At 38.6% G+C, this 23,450-nt stretch overlaps 1 protein-coding gene across 5 annotated transcripts in view; it reads right to left on the bottom strand.

The window, feature by feature from the left end:
* The window catches only part of LDLRAD4 (low density lipoprotein receptor class A domain containing 4), a 318,465-nt gene that overhangs the window by 278,205 nt on the left and 16,810 nt on the right, over positions 1-23,450 (bottom strand). For 2 of the 5 annotated variants that reach the window (XM_013942419.2, XM_067290736.1), the window contains one exon: positions 11,854-11,951. The gene's annotated coding sequence lies outside the window, so the exon portion shown is untranslated. Of the gene's footprint in view, positions 1-11,853; positions 11,952-19,827; positions 19,959-23,450 lie in introns of those variants that run through there. The other 3 variants (XM_067290737.1, XM_067290738.1, XM_067290735.1) reach the window with 3 other exon arrangements.

The following is a 23,450-nucleotide window of genomic DNA, read 5'->3' as shown; positions in this document are numbered from 1 at the left end:
CAGTTCAGTTCAGAGCTTTACATCAGTGTAGCTTAAACAGAAATTGAGGAAGCTTAGCTCTTTTAGCATTTTTCGTATTTCATCATTAGATCTCTGTCTTTGGTATTGGCAAATCTGAAAACTGAAGCTCATACCAAGAAAAAAATTCACAAATCAGCATATTCTAGCAACTTCCAAATTCACCTAAAATTTTCTTGCTGCATTAAGAAACCCAGAGAATAACTGTCACATTGCATGCCACTGTTTCTACCCTCTTACCTCTCAATCACAAAACAAATTATACTGGAAATCTAGCTTTAAAGCGATTAAAAGAATAAGTAGGGAAGAAAAAGGAAATGACGAATTTCCTAGTGGAGGATATAAAGCACACTGAATCTACTACTTGCGCCTCTGAGCACAAGCCACCGTTCTTCTGAACCATGTCTAGTATGTTGGATTGACATGACGATTCCCAAACAAAACTCAATGCACTTTTCAAATTTTAAATCACTAAAATGTAAGGAGGAGCCATTACAGTGCAAATAAACAGTCTTCTTTGCAAACAAACTAGCTTAAAAGACACATTTTATTGCAGAAAAAAAGCATTTAAAATAGATACAGGCAAAATTTACTGTAAAACTATTGTGTCATAGTGATGTTCTTGAATTCATTACTACAAATCTAAACCTCAAACACATTTGTCTTGAGATCAGCTCTCAAATTCAAGGATAACTTTCAATTTTGTATGGAATTACGATATATTTGGACTTTCAGTTTTTTTAGTTATCTATTATTAGCTGGAATTTAGTTGTCAAGACAACAGTTTTCACTTCTACAAAATGATTTAACTGTAAGCAAAATATCACAGTCGACATCAGAAGTTCATCAGATTGGCCTTGTCTATAGCCAGGAAATAAGCATATCTCATTAGGATAGGGTCAGGCTGCCATCAGAACAGACTAGATGACTGGATATTTGTAAAAGATCACATCTATCTGGCAGAAACCGAGGTATTCAAGGAGCACAACACCTTAGACAGGACGGACTGCCCAACTAGGCTTCTGTGCAGTACGTTACTAAAATGGCCACTCCAAAGTAGAGTATGATTTGCATAAGATAACCAATGAATGTATATGTTTCAATAGAGAAAAAAATAATTTCATATATTAGAGATACTTTGGTATATGGCCAAAGACAACAAATAAAGTCATTCTTTACCTAGAAGAAAAAAACAAATGGTAAAATGCATTATAATGCAATGAATTCATATTACCAGAGAAATGAAATTAGAGGAACATGACAGTTGTTATGTACTGAACATATCCCATGCATAGCAATGGGGGAAAAAGGAATGTGCTTCTAGAAATTAGGTCAAGGCTTGTGCTGTGAGAGAAAATGAATGTGCAACAGAGACTGTTCTTTTTAGACTTATGTGATGTATGCATGATAGCAACAAACCTAATGCAACATAAACCTAATGCAACACCCCAAATCTGTAATTCACAAGTTTGCTATCTGTCCACAAGGCACCATGGGAGAGCCTGCCAATGAGCAGTTTAAATTTTGTAAATCAAAGTATCCTAGAATCACTTTTTTTAGCTTATGCCCTATTTTTCTTTCAAAATAACTATTTTCTATTTTTCAAAAACCCAATAGATCAACAAAATTATGTAATGTGGATATCCTCTGTAGATTCCCAAGCTCATCGCAATTTTCACTGTTGTGTTGTGAACACAAATTGTTCTCATGTATAAATACGGAACAGCGTGCAGCTCTCAGAGAGATAGCTACATAATCTGCTCACGCTTTCCAATATAACTGTTGCCATAGTCTTTAGGTTTACGTGAGTATAGTTCAAACAACAGGGTAATGGTCTACCCAAGGCATTATTTCCACCCCACTGGTATTCATGCAATATATGAGAAAAGGACAGAAGAAGGGATATTCGGGGTTACTGTGCTCAGAACACTCTAAAGGAATTAGAGTCAGGTATCATCATTTATTTTAAAGAAGGATCTGTGTGAAAAACATTTGAGATAACACTAATCACTTTTTCTTTACATATATGTACACACACACACAAACCCCCAGGTACTCTTATTCTGCCTCCCTAAATATATACTTAGTTTAACTTAAAGAAAGCAACTGTATCCTAAATCCCAACGTCAGATGCCATCCTCTCCCACCAAAGAAATGCTTCATAAATACCTGTAACATTTAGTTAGAACATTTATTTTATTGCAAGAACAGATGGGAATAAACTACCTGAAATATCAACATTGCAAGAGACCACAATAGCTCACTGGCAGCAAAACAAAGAAGTGGAGGAGACAAGTGGAAAAAGAACAAGAACAGAACATCAAGGTACAAATAACCTCCCTCAGTATGCCATAGTGACGGATTTGTGGGCAAGGCGTCTGGAGAATTGGAAGCAGTTCTCCTGAGCCACAGGCAGTTTTATCAAATTTGCATTTTCAGAGACTTGAGAATGTTGTTTCCTGATCCCTATGGATGCTGTGTTGGAATAGCTCCTCAGTTCAGCCAAGACATCAGGCACTCATTTGGCGGATTCAAACCTTCTGGAATTATTTGCCTTTCCTTCTTAAGTAGTATGTTTTATTTTTACCTCACTGGTAATTTTCAACATGTGGCAATGCAGCCCCAATAACGTCTAAATGGATCACTTAGTTTGCATTAAACAGTGCCACCAATGGAGTAGTCTATTAAGGCATGTTTCTTTTCCCTGAAGTTTCCGTATGTACTTCCAACAACAGTTTGAACACTACACATCATGAACGAAGGCTACAGTTGCCTGGGTTGTTGTTTTTACTATCATTTAATATTAAGACTTGCAGAATCTTTTCTTTTTGCTTTTGGGATAAAAAAAAATTATTGTTTCTTTCAATATCTTCAATATTACACCACAAGCATCATATCAAAATTAAAAATTTCAGCATTTGACTCTGCACAGTTTTGATACCTAGCAAGAAAACAAAGTTCTTCAGATGCTCAAAATATGCTGATTCCTAAGCATGAGCAGTAAGCCATATTGTCACGTTGTATTCATGTCTGTCTGGGGCTGGTTTTAGAAAAGAAGAATCTTCCTTTTTGAAAGTCTATCAGTTAACCATAATTTTCTGTATCAGCATGAAATATGAACAAATCACCACAGATTTGTTCACACTGCTAAAATTACACTGTTAACATTTCTCTTTCTAACAGCTACAATCAGAGGACTATCTAGCTGCTGGAATCCCTCTACATAGTCTACTAACCTTCAGTTAAAGCATTCTTTTTCTCTTACCCACCTCCCAAATACATAAAATGCCAATGTGAATCTAGCTAACACTTTATAGAAAGCAAGCCCTGATCTGTTCAATACTAACTCTCCTCATATCAGCAGGACCTATATTTGTACAGACACAATATGTAGTAACTTACTCATGAACGCATTTTTCCCCTCACTTACAGACATGAACAAAATGGAAGTTGCAGTTTGAATATATCCCACATTTTCATTTATGAACACAGGCTTAGATATAAAAGGGGAAGCTGTCTTGAGAGTATTCAACACATTTTACTGGTTATAATTTCTCTTGCAAACTATATTCTTGCCAGTGGGTACATTTAGCCATCAATCTTAGCACAGGATTCCTGCCGAATTGGGATCCGTAAATTTACATTTCTGACAATCATAAACAGGAAGTATTTAATTTAAGTACAATCACCTGATAAGTGGGGGGAGGGGGGGCCTGGGGAGGGAGGAAAACCATGTTTTATTAAAAATTTTAAAAGTACTGACCAGGGAAAATACACTGCTATCTACTGGTTTATGAATACATTTCCATCTCCTCCACTTTCCCTTTTTTCTGTGAACTTAAATTCAGGGTGGGAAGAGGTTGTTGATTTGCTTTTGTTTTTTAAATACAGAACTCAAACCATAAGAACAAACTGACATGTCTGTCTCACTTTTCAGCCTTGAAGGAAAAGGGGGGAGGGGGGGAGGTGACGATATTTGCCCCATACCTTGGCACAGTTTCTTGGACCAGAGTGATAATGTAAGCTCTTCATCCCATGCAGCATCCACAAATAACCTACTGAAGAAGGCGACTTGAATACTCACAAGGTCAGATACAGACCTGGTCCTTCGTGTTTATATAAACTCCTTCTGAGGAAAGATTCCCAAAGCGTGGGGAAATGGATGGAGAAAAGGTCTGATCAGCAGTGGGATAAAAATTAAATTAACAGTGACAAGAATGTCCAGAAGTCATTGTGGTGGCTGATGGTCCCCTACACCCACCACTTTAATTAAATAGCATATGCAACAAGTGCGTGTAAAAGAACACAAGAAATGGACCCTTGTTCCTTCCTAAAACTTCTGAGATGGCAGGAATCTAAAAGCTGCTCCTGCATAGGGAATTAAAATACATACATACATACATATATATGTATATATATACCCTATATATATATGTAGGTATGTATGTATTTGTAAAATTGTTACAAGCTTCCGCAACATATACCTAGGAATTTTGGGGGGAACGCCTTGTTCCTTGCTTTAGTTCATACCAGATTTCAAACATTCAAGAACTTTCATTTTAGGTTTTCTATGTGCTAGCTTCATTTTAACGGTATTTAGACCAAGCAAAATTTCGAAGGCTAATTAGCTATCTACAGCATTATATGAATGTTTGGTTTTTGCATTATCGATTTTGTAAGATAACTCTCAGTTATCTGGGTACTGTATTCATTCTATTACCTTTTACAGGATCTCTAAATTTCGGATGCAAAACTATGCATTATTTTTTAATGTTATCAGGATAAAACAAGGTTTTCAGTAAGTCTCATCATAAATTTAGTCATTTTGCTAAACAATTATTTCTAATTAAAAAACATCAACGCAAAAAAAAAATTCCCCTGGACAGCTCTTTGCAGGACCATTTGACACTACAAAGGGAGTACAGTGTTAACAGCACAGCCACAGAAACAGTGCAGAGGAGATTGCACAATGATACTCATGTCACTTTAATCAAACTCTAATTAATCGGATGGTTTTACATTCTAACATAGTTTTGCTAAAAACAGACATACCTAATTAGAACATGACTTGTTTATCCAGCAGCCTACAGTTTTGATTCTAAAAGTGATGTTCACAAAACAAATGTGCCCTGTAGCACGTGATTTACTTTGATATGAAAAACTTTCAAGAAAAAATGTTGCCATGTCAGCAATCAGATGGCTAAACAGAAATTAAAAAGGTGAGCTGATTACTTTGGCAGACCTAAATAGCCAATACTTGAAAATAAAGTCAAATTTTTCATATCATCTACAATTTCTAGTAGTTCAGGCTCCATGTGATAACTCACTATAGGTTGTTCCCTATTAAACATTGTCTCCATCCTTAATTGTGTATTCAGGGTCTAGCCCCACTGTTGAGCAATCTTGAAATAAGCCTGTTGGCTCTTACAGCATTCAAGCCTACCACACATGCAAGCTCACAGAAGAAACTTTGAAAGCAGAAGTCAAGGACACCCTTCTCATTTATTTTCTAAACCTTTTTCTTTTAACATATGTAGCAAAAAGGTTGTGACACAAAACAGTGCTAAACAGAAACCACTCAGCATTGTGAATAAGGGCTTTCCAAAGTTAAATACTTGCAACCCCCCTATTTTTTTTTCTATCCTGAACGTCCAGATTCAAAATACTGTGACTTAAAACCCCTGTATTACTGAGAGACCCAAGAAACAGCATTCCAGAAATTACAAAGATATACCACCATTCTGCATATTATTTTTAATTATTTTGGGTCAGTCTGTATTACAAAGCTACCTTAGCAGACATAACCTAAATTGGATAAGACAGTCAAATTTTATGCTAATTGCCTGAGCAGAAGTCAAGCACATAATCTTCTTTTATAACATAGCACTTTGGCATCAATGGACAGGAACGTTTAGTGACAGGAAAATCATATATGCATCCACACATATGAGGTGCTGTGAGAAGTAAAACACTTGGCTAACGGGGCAAAGACTTGACATAGCCAGCACTCTGCTCTTCAGAAGCAAAACATAGTTTGGTTTATAATTAGCCTCAATTCAAAGTGAAGAGAAACACAGAGCTGGTTCAGAATGATTAGGTTTCAGTATAAGTCTTCTTCCATCTGCGGAAGCTACCAACTACATAGGATTAGCAGCAGATAAATGAAACTGGGAAATCAGCAGTAGAGGATATAAAAATTAACAAAAGAATGAGTATCTTCTACAGGATCTGTACTTTTAAGTAATAACAAGAAGATTGAAATAGCTAGCAATCAAGGCGAACATATTCAAAGCAGAGACTCATCAGAAGATCTTCTATGTAATATCTTCTATATAATAACATATGCTCTTACGTGACAAAACAAACAAAGAGGAATGAAGCACTGAATCAGAACTACAGAGTGTTAGTAATCTCTCTCATAAAATAAAATTCCATATTTGCAACAAAATGCAATGGAAGTAAAAGATTTTAAAAAATACAACTAAATAATAGAAACCAAAACAAAGTTCCCAAATAAGAAGTTTAGAGACCTTGTCAGAAATACTCCTGTGGATCTGTTTTCCATTAGTAATACAATGCATTGAAGAAATATATCCATGTAACGTATCATTTTGATGACACTAATCAAGAAATAAAAGCTGAAATAGGCATTTTATAAGGTAGAAATTTTACAACATTTCATAGCATTTTGATTTTTCATTCTAAATGTTTTTACTTTATTTTTCATGGTATCATACAAGCCTACAGCAGAACACTTCAACCGATCCAAAATAAATAAATTTTACTTTTGTGGAAAAATGTTTTAAAAATATCATTGTTTTAAAACAGAAAAGTTTTGATACTGTCGGCTTTCCATTAAGATATAAAATCACTTTCTCACCAAATACTTACAGCAATCAATATTATTCTAACCCATCAGACTGTTACCTCCGAGATGATTTCAACCAAACAATATACACTGTATTTTTATAAAATGTGGAAAAGATTGATTGTGTTTTCTTAACACTGGATAGTAACACTGTAGAATAAAGGGGGGAACTGATACATATAAAAATACATACATTCATATCAATGAAGAATTCTGCCTGCTGGTTCCCTTCTCAGAAACTAAAACTGCAAGATTCTTTACTAATCACGTAGACAACACACAGAGAACATCTCAAGGAAATAAAACTGTTGATTGCTTTAAACACATGTAACAGCTTCCAGCTACTCATGAGTTTGTAACTCCCTCCCACTTGCAACAAGAATTGGTGTAAACTTTGCTCTTTTTCAGCACTTATTCAGAATCTTTAGAATTAAGGTTGCAATCGATGTCTTTTTTTCTTACTCTGTATTTTCGTCCACTTCACCTTTACTGTGCTAATGCCTAAACACAAGCATTTCAAAAAGTATGAAAAGGTCAAGTTTTGAAAACAAAGATCTGAATAATACACTTCTAGATTCAAGAGTATTTCTTCAGAAAAGCCTTAGTACTAATACTAGGAGTTGGACTAGATGAACTCCAGAAGTCCCTTCCAAACTAAATTATTCTACAAATCTCTTTGTATCATTAGAAGATGAAGCAAGAGTGAGTACGGTTCACCTCTCCAATCTCTGTTTTGCTTGGACAAATGTACATTCCTCCATGGAATTGTTCTGATTTTACTGTAATCTACTTTAACTTCAGCTTAGAGCTGCCATTATTCCCACAAAAAATGTTTTAGACCTGTCCGAAGAGAGGCTTCTATTGTACAGCAACAAAACAATTTTGTGCCTTTTTTAGGATCTATTTTTCAACATTCTTTAAGACCTAAATTCTACTAATTTTTAAACAAGGATTGTCAGGTAAAATTTACCAAACTCAGTAGGTAGCACTGTGTTAGCTCATCCAAATGGCTGTATTCAGAAAGAACTGTGATGCTCTCTCGACTCCCACCAAAGTTAATGTGACTCTGCATGTAAACGCTTTGATTTTAGCTAACTCTTGCAAGATACTATTGAAGATCTGCTGATGGACCGGATGGTATTGCTGCTTGTCTGAATACACGTACAAGTTTTTCCACATTAAATTCACAAAATTGCCTCAACAAAGATTAAAGTAACTGCTATCAACATAAAACACTTTTCACCTAAGCTTGCATTTTTCCTGTAGATTTACTCAGGTCACGCTGTCTGTTTTTACTGATCACCACAATAAGGAAACAACAGTTGTTTTGCCCCCTTCTCAACTCAACTCTCTGACTCGTAGACAGATTAGAAATCAGATCAGCCAGAATTTGCAACAGTGACTTAGCCTCTTTGGACTAAAAATAAACAGCAGAGAGAGCGGCTGGAGGAAAAAATATCAATGACAGCCAGTTCCCATGTTCTCTATTTTACCACAGTAAGGAGAAGCAATATGTGAAGTTTACAGAGTTTATCTTCCCACAGTACATTTTCACCACAATTCCTGTAGCTCTAACTTTACAGGATCTTCGAAGAATACAAATATCTATGACAAAGACTATGAACCCCTCAATCTTGTAATAAAAAAATTATGTTAAGCAACAAAGTGAAATGCATAATCATGTAGCGTACTATGCGTAGATATCTGTGTGAAACATTTACTATGAAAATTCAAGCTCTAACTGCTGCAGAAGGAAATCCACACACAGCTCTGTGCTAAAATAATACTCTAAGTAGTAGCAGCATGATTGGATTTCTACAGGCATCTAAGGTCACACAGGTCTTGTGTCTCATCTGTTGATCCCTCTGCCACTCCGACACCTGCACTGCACAGGCTCCCTACGCAGGAAGACTGGAGCAATCTCCTAACAATGTGCTCACTTGGAATCCACGACTGCAACATCCTGCAGTAGATAAATAGTCTGAATCCATCAGACCACAAACTTCCTGACATTCTCCAGAATGGGCAGCTTTTTTTCTCCAGAGCTCGGAGGTTTTGGTATTAATGTGAACAGAATGGAAAGCTGGAGTCTGCTACACAGAAACATCTAGTCAAATAAATACGTCATTAAGCTAACTAGCTACAGGATTGTCTAGCAGATGGATGACATCTTGGTTGCTAGTGGAACACTTTTCTATAGCCTTGTTTGAGGCAGACACATATGGCTCTCCAAAGTATTGATGCAAGCTCCCAGATGGACTAGATCATTGCTGACACCTTATTATAAACCCCAGAGATGAAAGAAGGGAGCACAATTTTTGAATCACAACACAAGACTCTGAAATAATCAGACTTGCTAAAAATCAAGTTTACAACAGAACTGTAACTTCTTTCTGTTGAAAGAAGCTACTTTTAACCAGGAACAGAAAATGGGGGAAAATGCTATACCAAGGATGATCAGAAGAGCTTTAAGGAAACTTAAAGACTGGAAGATCCTGAATCTAAATGAGTATCATCTCTAGATATATGGAGTTACAAGTATTGCAGATCTGAGGATGTAAAAATTATCTGCCATGCAGCTGTTACTGACACCAAAGAGCTTCCATCTGGAATTTCTTGACTGGTGTGGAAGGGGAAAGGAAAGAGGAGGAAGCCATTTAGACATTACAGATGCATGACTGCTCTGAAATGTCTGTATCCTAAAGCACTTGAAACAAAGGGAGAAACATCCTTAGCTATACAGTGACAGGAGTGACCGGAAGACTAGCGGAAGTATGTAGAAGGTAACAGAATCAGTTGCATACAGCATCTGTTTTTTTGTAGGGGTCAGGGACACCTGAGAACATGAAGTACGTGCGGGGACAAAGACATATTTTACATATAAGGGACAGAAACAGAAGAGGAAAAAAAAATTGCCTGACATTTTTACACTGTGAGAATCCTGTAGCATCCTATAACAAGTTTGCTCTTCTCCTTCACCCAAACACAAGATGGGTCAGAAACTCAAAATACCATGATGGTGACTTCTTAAAATATTTTCTCTACCATACCATGCAAACCATGAAAGTTAGATCTCTGAGACTGTTATAACTTTGTCACAAAACTTTTCAATTTAAAAAATGAATCAGCTCACTGACCCTGGGAATATGTTTGGATTTCTCTACATTCATCACTAAGGGAGATGTTTAAAATGCTAACATCTATTTACCTCCACTGCAGAGGCCATAAACTTAACAAGTATGCAAACATCTTGGAAGTGTGAGCTAAAAGTACAACAGCTAATATATCATAACTTGCTTGCCTCTTCATGTTCTAAAGGGACACTTGTGTTCTCAGTATCTTCAGCTCTACAGCCAGTTCAGGTTTTGAAATTAGAGCTGCTCCCAAGCTTTAATTCACATAACTTTTAAGGAGACTTCCTTAGGTAGTCTCTGTGACTACTTTACTGGGATGGTTCCTGTTCTCTGCAATCAGACAGTCCCTCAGGGAGACAAGTTCAGCTGGACAAAAACAGAAAAATAAGAATATCTCCCTTCCTTCTCAGAAACCTGAAGAACATATGCTCCAGTTCTTTCTGACCTCCTAAAAGATAAAGGCTTCAGGATATTCTTTGCTTTATGTAAGTATTCCTAAGCAAGACATAGGAAAAAGAGACTTGCAAACCTCTGTGGTCAGAGTTGACAAGACAAAGTATAAATTAAAGCCCCTAGGCAATGAAGGCTTTGGTTCTCCACCTGAGTTCCAGATTGAAAAGAAATAGGAAGAGAGATATTAATTGGCATCCATGAATGCATAATGAAACACAGCTCAGACTAGAACTAGCCAGTTTCTCAGCTGCAAGATAATTTTCATTACTATTATTGGGTTTTGTTTCAAAGCAGACAAAACCTAAAAATCTCTACATTTCCTATCAACTGAAGACTCCAGTTTTATAACTTCCCCATAGAACTGATTTTTTTTTTTTTTTTTCAGTTTACTGGGAAGCGGATTGTCAGTTTCATTATCACCACAGGTCCCAAATTTGAGGTGGGTCCACAGTATTTCCTCAGTCTTGGTCTCTGCAGCAGACCTCTCATGCAAGCTGCCCAAGAAAAACATGTTCCTAGAAACAGTGTCCCTGGCCACAACATAGTATCCTTGGCAGCTTTGCTACATACCACGGACCCTGAAAACACCAGGCCTCTGGCCAAAACATGGTTCACCAGAATTCAAGGAGAGGTTGCATCTTAGTTTAGTTTCAGTTAAAGTCTGTCAAATTGAAGATACTTGCAATGAAACATCTCAAGTTCAATGAACTGACATTTCCTGACTACCTTATGTTACTGGAAAGTTTACAATTTGCTACATCTAAGACACCACTTGATGGCAGCATCATGAAAACTGATCAATAATAAGTGACACTGAGGAAAGCCAAGATAAATCAAGTACAGATATAAAACATGCAAGTTAAAGGTTATTACACATCTATATCAGGAGACTCTCATTCATAAAGAGAATGGTTTTAAATCTCTGTAACTTAATTTATGTTCTGAATGATGTTCCTATTCAGATGTAAAGTGACCTTTGATTCTTTCATGCTACAGAGATATAAGGCTGTTTTATATTCAACATAGCATTCACACGCAAGTTTAACATACTTTAACATAAATGTCTTGCCTTGACACTTAAGCTGATTTGCTTTGGTGTCTCCATGTAGACATGATTAAAGGTTTTTATCTCCAACCTCTAACAATACCCAGAGGAAAACAGGGAATGGGAAAAGACACAGTCTGCTGCTGGTTGCATACTCAACTGAAGAAACAACTCAGCATCTCACAAGGTACCTTTAGCATATCTTACACACCTAAATCCTACTGTACAGCAGACCAATCTGCACAGATTACTAGAGTTTTCTGCTTTAGAAACTTCACATCATTTCTCTAAAAGGCAGTAAAGATCAATAGAACAAAATAGTGTTTTTTACTTACAAGTGTGAGTTAGAATCCTAATCTCTGTACCCATTGCAGGTGACTTCCTCCTGCAGCTAAAGAGATTGGTATCTCCCAAATCCTTGGTACATTAATCTCTGCATTAAAAAGTGATAATACCATTGTTATCAAACTAATAAGGCATTACAAGAATAAAGATATTTGTAAATTGCTTTGATGAGGAAGCACTGCCATAAGGTGCTAAGTAGAGTAGGTCAGATAAAGCACACATTTGACAAACATTGGCAGTATTTCTGTTCATCAACAGATGGCAAGTTTTTTTAATTATTATAAGCTATGTGAAAGTATGCATCAAATAATACCTGTATGCAACATAATACAAGCAGTTTTGATTGGACAGATGAATCACATGTTATGCTTCTCAAATAAATGAAGATAACTCATATTTAAGACATTTTAAGCGAAAATTTAACATAACTGCAAAAAGTTAATCTCAACTGTGCTGTTTCTAGAAACCTGTTAGGAGATTATTAAAACAGAGGAAAGGGAAAAGGCCACAAACGTAGCCAACATCTGTGTTGGAAATGTTTACAGAACCCCCTGCTCATCCCCTTGCTTTCCACTACCCATACAAGTTTTGTGAGGAATTATAATTAACACAAACCCTTTGTAAAACAAAACATCTACACATCAGCTACACTGGTCCACAGTCTATTAGTCTGCCCAAAGTTTAGGTTTTATATTACTAGGTACAATCTTTAATTTAGGAGTCTTAAAATACTTTGTATCTTATCTAACATATTTTACAAACATTCAATTTCATTTTGCTTAAGGCTAGTTAAGCAAAACCTACAAAATCAGTTAAGATGAAATTATAAAAGAACACATAGCAATTTGGTGTTTCATAATAGATGTCAGTCCAACAGCTATAGAGACCAAATGAGGTACTTTATAAATATTCCTCACATCATCCTCTCTCCCACACCTCCTCAACTCTGACCAAAAGGGCAGAAGCCAAGCAAATCGCTTTTGATATATGAAAAGCCCAAGCAAACAACGATGAATGTCCAGCTGAAATTCTGCATATAGAGGCCAAAATACAAAATTAGCATTACTTGACCCAATAACTAGCATTTAAGCAAGAGCAGAAAATGAGGCAGTACCATTTATATCCAATAGTTAAAAAAAAACCACTTCTTAATTTAGGCAATTGCATATAGCACATCTCTACTAGACAGGATTAACAAATTCGTATTAATTCTTGCTCCATGTGTCATTAACACCTAATGAAACGTTCAAAGGTGTTTACAAGCCCAAAGTAATAATGGATCATTCTTAATTAACACACAGTAAAAATTTCATGAAAGCCTCAGTGGAAGAAAAGAGTTGCTAAAAAGATGCTTCATATCTCAGTCACAGACTGCCCCCTCCTTTCCCTCTATGAAATGGAGAACAAGTAGGTTACAGGTGTGAGAAGTCAAAATAATAGGCACAGTTATGCAACATAAAAAGGCAATTAAAAAAGAATCACACATTTCCCTTCTAATATTCTATGGAACCGAGAAGAGTAGAAGTCATGTTTAAAAAATAGAGTACCATTAGAACATGCTTAGAACTGGAAGCTGAAAATGAAAGACGGGTAGCCTTGTACTGGCATATACTGGATGTCACTAGACAGATCAGACAACTCCTATTTTAGAATTCTGAATAAAATCAGAATTTCTCCAGAAGAAAACACTGTTTTTCCAGTGTTCTCTGAATATGGATGAAATTTCAGATTTTACTTTATTAAGCATTAATATTCTTTCTAATAGAAATTCTGACAATTTCATATAGTGCTCTAAAATCATGACAGAAAATATTCAGAGACCAAGGATTACAACACAACCATTAAAATGCCAATATATTTATCATCCAAACATTTTTAACAGCCGATCTTCCCTAAAAGCCATCACACCTTCTACAATTTCAGAATATATAGAGAGATTACAGTCAAAATGATATACTGAATACCAAAAAAAAGAGAAGAAAATCTCTGAAGTTGTGCTTTATAGGCAATAGTAAGTTCAGTATTGTGACTATATTTTTTAAGATGCAGACTTAGGCCTGTGTAACAAGACACACTTGTATTATTAGTCTTCATTTTTAACAAAAAGAGTATCAAACTTTGCCTAGCAAGGAAGAAAACAAGAGTACTAGGAGGTACAAAGACAATGAAATTCCTATAGACACTTTGTTAACACACTCCATTCTGATGTGCAGCATCTTACCAGTGCGTCTTTTCCTACGGGACACTGTCCTGCCTTTTAGAACGAAACATATGCTAGTTTGAAAACCTGGGTACAACGTCCACCACTCTCAGACCATCAAACTTTTTTCCCTTGTCCTATAGCCAGCTAGGAATCTGTGTCACCACAGATCAGACTTTGTAATACCTTACTCAAAGGTCCCTATACCACTGTCAAAATACTCTACACACTCATCTCTTTTTCCATGGGTGCATTCTGGAAGAGAAGACTTTAATACTTCCATGTATTACAGCATCTTAGCAAAACCGAACAAGAGCATCTGAATGAAATTAAATTTAGTCCTATCCAAAAGCAGACGTCAAGTACATGCTGTTACTCTAGTGAGTAAATTTCCTCGTAAGAGGAACAGCTCTCCAAAACCGCAAAACACATGACTGAAACATTTACTGAAAAGCAAGTAACATGCACACAGGTTTCTGAATTTAGTCATAAAACATGCAAATAGCAAAGTAGCTCCTATTAGAACTGAAATAATTATTTTGGATGAAAAAAATTTTTTTTCAATGATGCCCATCAACTAGATGCCTACTAACAAATTTGTCTAGATAGGACCAATGCTTTTGGCTGGGTAGGAAAGAGGCTAAAACCTGGAAAAACACTGAAAATATTCAAATGTTTCAAAGGTTTGAAATAATGTTCAGTTCAGAATATAGTTAAATTTGATGGGTTAATCAGTTTCAACCTTTAAGACTAAACATTTAATTCAACTCTATGACTTATTATTTAAACAGCTGTTTAGCCAGCCATCAGACCAGAAAGTCTATTACAACTATATTTCTTCTTATCACATAGCAAAACCTAAGCACAGTTGCATCAGGCAGAGCCACACCACAGGTTTACATTGTGTACCAGCATTCCTGCAGCAGTAGTTTATATATCCCTGCAGTGTAACTTCAGCAGTTTATCTGTGTGGATGCTGGCAAGCACTGACTTGCAATGTCCCCAGAACTGTCTGACAAAATTTTTAAATGTTTTTCTGTTTTAGTAAACAATAAAACATAAAATCACTACCACTTCCAATCCTCTTCTGGCACCCTCCTCAAAAACAAAGCCCCCTAACTCATAAACTCCTTCTACAATAAAACTATTTTGCCATAAGAACACAGCTACGTCAATTTTGTATGTCCAAACTCTTGGGCCTGTCAAGTTTTCAAAATCCAGTGCGAAGGATTTCTGATCAGTGTATCTGCAAAATGCAGTCATCAAAAATAAATAATGGGTATGGACGCTCTGGTTTCCCAGACCTCTCCCTATTTCACGCACTTCCAACCCCCAACTTCTTTGCTGTTTTTCATGCGGATTTGTGCCAGACATTCGGCATCCTCATTAAGTGGTGTCTGGCAACCTGCCTAAGTTTTAGTGGGTTCTGGGAATGCCAATATATTAACCAGAGGACTTTTTGCATACCCTAAAGAGATTTTATTCTAGAAAAGTCAACCATTTGGCACAAAGAAAGCTTACTTCAAATCTAGGAAAGCTTTCCATTGGCAATAAAAAGAGAAATTACATTTAGGTTCTTCTTAATTTCTCTGTCTCCTCTCTGAAAGAGAAGTTTGATGGAAAGCAAGAGCCTCCAAATACAGTTTAAAAGGTCAGGGTGCTGTTTTTCATAAGGGTTTAGAGAAAAGAAAGGCAGATGAAGACAACACAGACACGGCACAATATCAAGAAAAAGACTCATTTTCACTCCCTTGTTTCTTGTGACTGAAATAATCTTAATCAGGAAGATTAAATTTACCTGCTATTATTTTGAGTGATAATGAAAGGTAATATGGGTATTTGCAAATTTCCATTGCTTAACTAAACACCACAATAACAAAAAACGTTTAGTAAAATGTACCTACATTTAGCATATTCCAAATATGTAAAATCAAAGCATATGCTACCAAAATGCATATATTAAATAAATACAAATGATGAATACAGAGACATTTCACCAGCATGAAGTACAGGAAACACTGTAATGTTGTGAGCACTCTTTATTAATCTGCAAGCATTCTTTCTACTGCATTCCCCTTATACCTACTATTACTCAAAAGACAATCTCAGAAGAAAGCAAATAAAACTCCTCTCTAACATTTCTTATATTTCTTATATTTCTCTTTCAAATACAAAGTTTGAAAGGATGCATTAACAGGTCAACAGCTTTCTTTCAGTGGAATATTTTGTCTGTGCAACACATGGAGAAAGGTAAAGGACAGTGGGCAAATGTATCACTGTTTTGTTCTCACAGACAGTTTCTGCAGACTTACAAACCTAAAGAATCCCACTAATGTCAAGGAGGTCTTCAGCTAATTAAGTACTCTGCAGTCTTTTAGATATCACTATCCATTATTAAAAAGAATTTGCTTTAAACTGACAGTCAATTACTTCAAAATTACCATTTTGATTTGTGCAAAACTTTGCTGATTTCCCAATATAGCAGTTTCAAAATATCATCATCCCTTTCTAATGACTAATTAACAACACAGACTTAACAAGAAGAAATCAATTAAAATCAACTCAATTTAAATGTTTTAGTGTACATATTAGAAGTACATAAGATCATGTTCGGTGAGAAAGAAATTTTTAGCTATCTATGCTGCCTTCGCTTAGATATCAACCTTCTAAGCAAGAAGGCTATTCTTAAAAATAGCTGTCAACTGAGAAAAGAAAATGTATATGCATGAATCATTTGACTACAGGGCTAGATTCCCAGCAACTGATGCACCACTGTTCTGGCTTCAGTGCCTTTAACAAGCAGCTGATACTAGCTTGGTGCCATTGAAGAATTTCATGGTTACCACAGAACCAATCTGCAGCAAAACTGGGTTTACATCTCCTGGAAGTATCTGTGCTCCCTAAATGGCAATTCATGTGCAAGGAGCTGTTTTGAACTATTAGAAAAACTACAGATGGAACAAAAATGTTCCTAGGCCATGCATAAGTTAAATGCAGCTATGCTTCCTGATCATACAAAAAGCTGATATGCAAGCAGGCACTTTTTAACAGTTCATTTCTCTTAGAGGTTTTATTGAATTAAATTATTCTCAAGATACCGATTATGTTAATAATAATTTACTTCTTTCTGGCACATCATATCCTGAAGGTATTCCAAATTATTTCAGACAGCATCACTTAAATGCAACCAGTTATTGGTAGAAGGGCAGGAGCAGCTAGACAGAATACTCTAGGGCAGCTGTGAAAGAGAAAATAACTACATTCTGGTCAAGAAAACCAGGGAGAAAACTTCTCCACAAAAATAAACAACATGGTATCTTTAGTGCACAGAAAACTACATCATCTCTTCTCTTCGGGTCCCACCTTAAAGGTCCTATGCAGAGAAAACAGCATTTTATCTACTTCAAAACGATGAAGGACAAGTTAGTTCTGAAGTATTACGTTATACTATTGTTCAATAGTTTTAATGTTCCCAAACTTAAGACAACTGTGCCTCAATCTTGCATCCCCATATCTTCCTACTTCTACAAGTGTTCTTATAACAAGTCTGAGACACTGAAGACTGAACTCAAAACTTCATCAATCAAACGCTGCCTGTAATGTTTCAATTAACACAAACCAATGGTCTGAAATACACTGTCTCACATTGTTAACTCATTCTGTGTTGCACATTTATCATCATTTAGGCCTGCATGGGCGTCTTAATTTACTGGAGAATACTAAGATGTGTCATATGTGCACAACAATGATCTTCACACAAATAAGAGTCAGAATTAAATATACTGCTATAAACCCAATACATAAAAAAAAATTCCATTTCTAGACGTAACTGCGTATATTCGACACATTCCAAGTTAAGTTCGCCTCACTGGTTGCTTTATATGCATCACAGTAACTTAATACCTGGTGCTAAAACACCAGTGCAGATATAGACATTCAGAGCACCATCACCATTCCAGCTAACAGGGACGCAGGGATGTTGATTCAACTACTTCCTACCAGTGCACTGTTCTTCCAGGAAAACCTCCCGCTCTATTTACAGTCATGAAGCCATAATATTTATATTCTCATTAGTGGAACCACACACGTGTGCACCACACGCACAGTTATTCAGCTCTACTCAACAGTGCATCAAACATTATTTAAATGCTTCTGCATTGTTGTGAGGAGTAGGTTTCTTAAAACATTACTCTAGAAAAGAACTTGGAAGGCAGAACAAAAATTCTGTCTAACAAACAATACTCAGGGGTTGAAGGATGAAAGGCAAAAGATACTTTCCAGAAAGGAACATCGCTGTACTTACACAGCATCTAATTTCTTACCTCATTTGTGCCTACCAGTAACTGCCTCCTGGGCTTTCTTATTGGCAAAAACTCTCTCCCTTTTTGGCTAGCCTCAGAGGTAAGGTGCTGAGTACATTTTAGTCTTCATATTATGTGGTGCACCTTTCTGTTCCACAAACGTTTTAACGCAAGAGGTTTTTTTGTCTGTTCACGAGAACAGATACTTAACAGCCTTCCTTCCGGACAAGAAGTTACCTATGTTCTAAATTAATAAACTTTTATAACACCAAACACCATTTCTAGTACCACACAAAATTATTCATAGGATTTCTATTCTCTTGCACAACCATTGTTTGCTACTCATAAAAAGCCCTGAACAGTAAAGGAAAAAAAATCCCACTAGAACTTTACCATTCTAGTTGCTCCTTTACGATCTCATAACATAAAGAAGTCAGTTTTGGATTTTGCCTATTTCCTATCTATTCAATAGAGAACTTATATATACAATGGTGTATTTGTCTCTTTAGCAAGTATCAGATTATAACCTACATATAAGTGCCTACCCACTTACATGATGGAAAAACTAGCATACAATTCAGGAAATTTGAGATGTATATATTCAACGCAAACAGTGTAGGCAGACAAGAGAGAGAGACAGGCACTGCTAAACTTCTAATAAACTTTTTTTTAAAAAAAGAACTTTGTTAAATATAGGTCATTTTTGTGTGAACCCTGCAGCTACGTTGCTTCTTTTCCTTTCTGCAAAACTTATCTGCTTGGATCTGAGTGAACAGTTCCTTTTAAAAGACGCAGACATCTCTGTTACAATCTCTCCTGTGGGGCAGCACGGGATTAAATAACAGGCCGGTGGCAGCAGTATTACCCTCCCGAGCCAGACAAAACTGAGGCGAGGTAAGCGCCCCTCTGCAACTGGAAGCGCTTATTCGGGAGATCCCCGGCGGGACGGGACGGGACAGGACGGGACCCCTGTGCCCCGGCGCGCCCGCCCCCGCGGCAGCCCGCGGAGCCGCCCGCTACCAGCCGTCGGCCGGGCGAGGCGGCAGCGGCGGCGGCAGCGGCAGCCAGCTCCGCCGCCCCCTCCGCCGGCAAGGAGGGCGACGCGGGGGCCGGGGCCGGGACCAGCCCCGCGGCGGCAGCCCCGCGGCGCCGCCCGCCCGGCGCTAACGGCTCTAACGGCTCTACCTGTCACCACTGCCCTCGCGCCGGCCAACGGCCGCCGGGGGCGGGCGCGCGCCACCGCCGCCGCTCTCCCGAGCATCCCCCGCCGGGCGCCGTCCCCGCGGCCGGCCGGCCGGGGCAGCCCCCGGGCGGGCAGGTCGGCGGCGCCCCGCACCCGCTGCCGCCCCCGCAGCGCCCAGCAGGACGCGGCCGCCCGGACGGGTCCCCCCGAGACTCGCAGCCCTGAACTTGGGCCTCGCCGCACTTTGCGCGGCACTTTGCGCGGCGGCGGCGGCACTCACCTCCCGCGGCGCGCCCCGGCGCGGCGCCGGCCTCCTCCTGCGGCGGGGCGGACGGGGCGCCCGGGCGCCTCCGCCGCTCTGTCCCCGGCAGCCTGTGTGCGCGCGCTGAGGCTGCGTCTGCCTCCAACTCATCCCCGGCCTCCCGCCTCCTCCCCCGCTCCGCTGGCTGCCGCCTGTCTGCGGCGCGTCTGGCTGGGGCGGCCGGCGCGGGGCCGCCGGCGAGGGCGGGCGGAGGCGGCGGCGGCGGCGGCGGGGGGGGGAGGGAGGGAGCGAGCGGGGGAGGGGCGGCCGCGCTCCCTCCCTCCCTCCCTCTCTGCCTCCCTGCGCGGCGCGGATCCGCAGCCCACACTGACACCTGCTGGGCCGCGTGTGCCAGGCGGCACCGACCGCGCGAGAGGGAGGCCCGGCGCCTCTGGTGTCCCATGCAGAAGGAGAAATTTTTTGACATTCCAAAAAAATGCTGCCAGACAGGAAAACCCAGTTCTAGGCATGAACCCAATGGAGGATTTTGCCCTGCCTTTGAGAACTGAACCTGTGTTCACTTGCAAACACTGTCCATTTGGATGTAGTAACACAGTGCTGTATAATAAAGCAGCCAAGCTTTCCCTTGTCACCCTCTGGGATATAGGGCTGCTGTATGGATCTTCCGTGAAATGACCAGCTTATCTCAGCCCTGTCCACGCGAGGTGGGAACAAGTTTAACACGGCAAAAGGAAGATGCAAGTCTGGCTGAAGGAGGCTGGGACGCAGCAGGGCTTCTCAGTTCTGGGTGCCAGAACAACAGGCACTCTCTATGCCTACAAGGCACAACGCTTAAAAGGCACCAGAATGACTGTGGGAAAAGCTGATGAACACAACATCCACACCAGCATTACACAGAAGCGATACAACGCAGTACAAGATAGCAACAGTTACATACTCATGGGCCACCTTGGGAAGATCTTGAAGATGACAGCTTGTGGTCTGAGCTGTGGGTCACTGGCTGTGACAGAAAATGGCGAACCAGTGGGTGAATTCCAGGACAGATAGTTAGATCAGGAGCTAAAGATTATTTTAGCAAACATATTTTGGATGAATCAGCCATGAGCCAGAGAAGTTTCAAACAAGACGGGAAAAAAGGGCTTCCAAAAATCAAGAGGATAGACCGGGTCTACTTGTCCTGAAAGTTCCAAATGTATAAAAAGGGCACAGTATTACTAATCACCCCAATAGACTATAATCTCCTTTTACTGACTCAAATTGGGAAAACCTGGCTTTCAAGTTTGCTCTATATTTGGCAGTCAAGAATTAAGTAATCTGTTTCCAAGAACTTCATACCAAATGAGTTTGACATGCTTCAGCCCTGTTCTCCTCAATGACACTTCAAGGAAAACAAAAGTCATTCACTTCAAAGAGTCTTGCCATGTGCAAACTACTATCCTTAACCCAAGGAAAACTGTGCAAAGCATAGCAAATCACCTATCAAGTAACAAATTATCTCTATACAATATCTCTAGAGAAGAAAGATTTGCCTCTAGAAGGGAAAGATATGGGAAAAGATGAAGTAGACTATTTCTGTTTACTTTTACACAGAAAGCTAATCTTTTATTGTGATAACACCACAATGAATGTCTGCTCTTCCCTGAAACTACTTCTGGCACATATGGTCCCATATAAACTGGCATAATCTATTACAAGTTCAGTAGTGGACAATATTACACTCTTAGATATAACCCTCCATGTTTTTGGAGGTGCTGCTCTTTTTTTTGTTAATGTTGGTTTGAAGGGATTTGTGCCATTTGTTCATAATGCCAAATACCTGTCAGACCTGAATCCTCAAAAGTTGGTTGAGCAGGTTAAAGAATTACTAGTTTAGCTACTGCCAGAAATATATTTCGTTTACTTATATAACTCCTTACAGCTAACAAACATGCACAGTATTGTTATGTTTCCTCATATTTTCAAGTTTTCTTTTTCTAACTTCTGACAGACATCAAAAGGTCAATAAATTTTCCCAAAGTTTATTCATTTCCCATTTAATACCATAGTTTTATGCTATTAAATTAGTTAAGTTTTCATGCCATCTTCAGAGATTTTAACCAAACCATCATCTAATTCTGACTCCAAGATTTATGCACTTCGAAGTTTATAGAGAATTATAATGGCAGCCATTTGGGATATTAGGGCACGTAGAAAGAAGAGAGAAAAAAAAACATTAAAATACATAGACTCATACACAGTCCTATATATATTCATCTATGCCAGGAAAGTGAAACAAAGATAACAATACTTAGTACTGCCGTACCCTAGTTCGTATCTGAGATATCCCTAGAAGATACAATCTGAAACCTGACTCACTGGAACCCACCAAAGGACAACAGTTCCTCACAGATATAAATTCCTTGCCTGTTAATCATTGAAATTATCACTTACTATTTCTGTTCAGTATCTGGATGGAGTACAGCTCCACTTAAATGTGTCTAAAGAATGCCAGCATTTCTAAAGTTTAAAGAGGAAGAGTCTAAGAGAAGTGTTAACATTTATCTCCTGATAAAGTTATGAATCACAGGAGATCCTGGAACAGTGTAGATGTTTCACTCTAAAGAGAATCCCAGGGAAAGTTTGGGTACATATTAAGAGACTATCTTAAAAGTGTCTTTTCAGTGAAAACAATACTCGTGATAATGGGTTTTCCTACCTACAAGGTTGTACAGGCATCCTGACAGTTTGTTTCCTGGACAAACAAGTGAAAACCCTTAGAACTGAGCTAAAGGCATAGGTAGAGCTGTATATGATTTTCTTTCTTTTCTGTACCCTCATGTCTAAACCTAGTAACAATGTAGTTAATATTTGGATTGTTGGGGGTGGGGGGTTAATTTATTTATTACTGTTATTTTTACTACTTTATCATTTATCTGGTAGTAAGAGTGACTCAGTGTTACCAGTGGACAACGTGGCACTGCATTCCTAAGGCTACAACAGGAGCAATCAGTCATCCGTGCCATGTCCAGAACCTCAGTGCAAAGAGCCAAGGCCCCTGGGAGGCAGCAGAACTGGTCCACCACAAAGCTGCACAGCCTCACCTGGGAGGGTGGCGGTGTGCAGGAACATCTTCCCATGTTAAAGAGGACCTTCTTGGCAAAGCACTTGGACAGGGGATGACTACCAGAATCTATACGCTCTGTACTGAGTCTATTAACAAAGACTTGGACCAATCTTACTATTAGATATTGTAACAGACACACAAGCTGGTGAAGCACATGGTCAGGGTGTCCATACATATCATTGATAGGGTCCCTTATCTGGACTTGCTACTGATCCTGACACTTATCTCTTTCCTCCTACTCTTGCAGTCTACAGGATGTGCCATGTGTCTAGGAATAAAGCCAGTGAGGAAAGTAAGTATTTGAATAATTAAACTAAGAGGAACAAATTTGAATCCAGGGATACAACGGCTGTCGGTTTTGGTTACTGGTGACTCCCCTTGTTTCCCACTAGGAAGCCACAAATCAGTGTATTCCAAGCATTACTGACTCCTATTATCTCTAACACTGAGAGAACAAGGAAGATCAAATTAAAAACATTCAAACTGCAGTAAGAACATAGCTAAATAACATATGGGAAAATGTAATAAGCCAGTTTTA

The sequence above is a fragment of the Apteryx mantelli genome, chromosome 2, assembly GCF_036417845.1.
Source record: "Apteryx mantelli isolate bAptMan1 chromosome 2, bAptMan1.hap1, whole genome shotgun sequence".
Taxonomy (NCBI): Eukaryota; Metazoa; Chordata; class Aves; order Apterygiformes; family Apterygidae; genus Apteryx; species Apteryx mantelli.
This window is presented reverse-complemented; position numbering and strand designations above follow the sequence as displayed.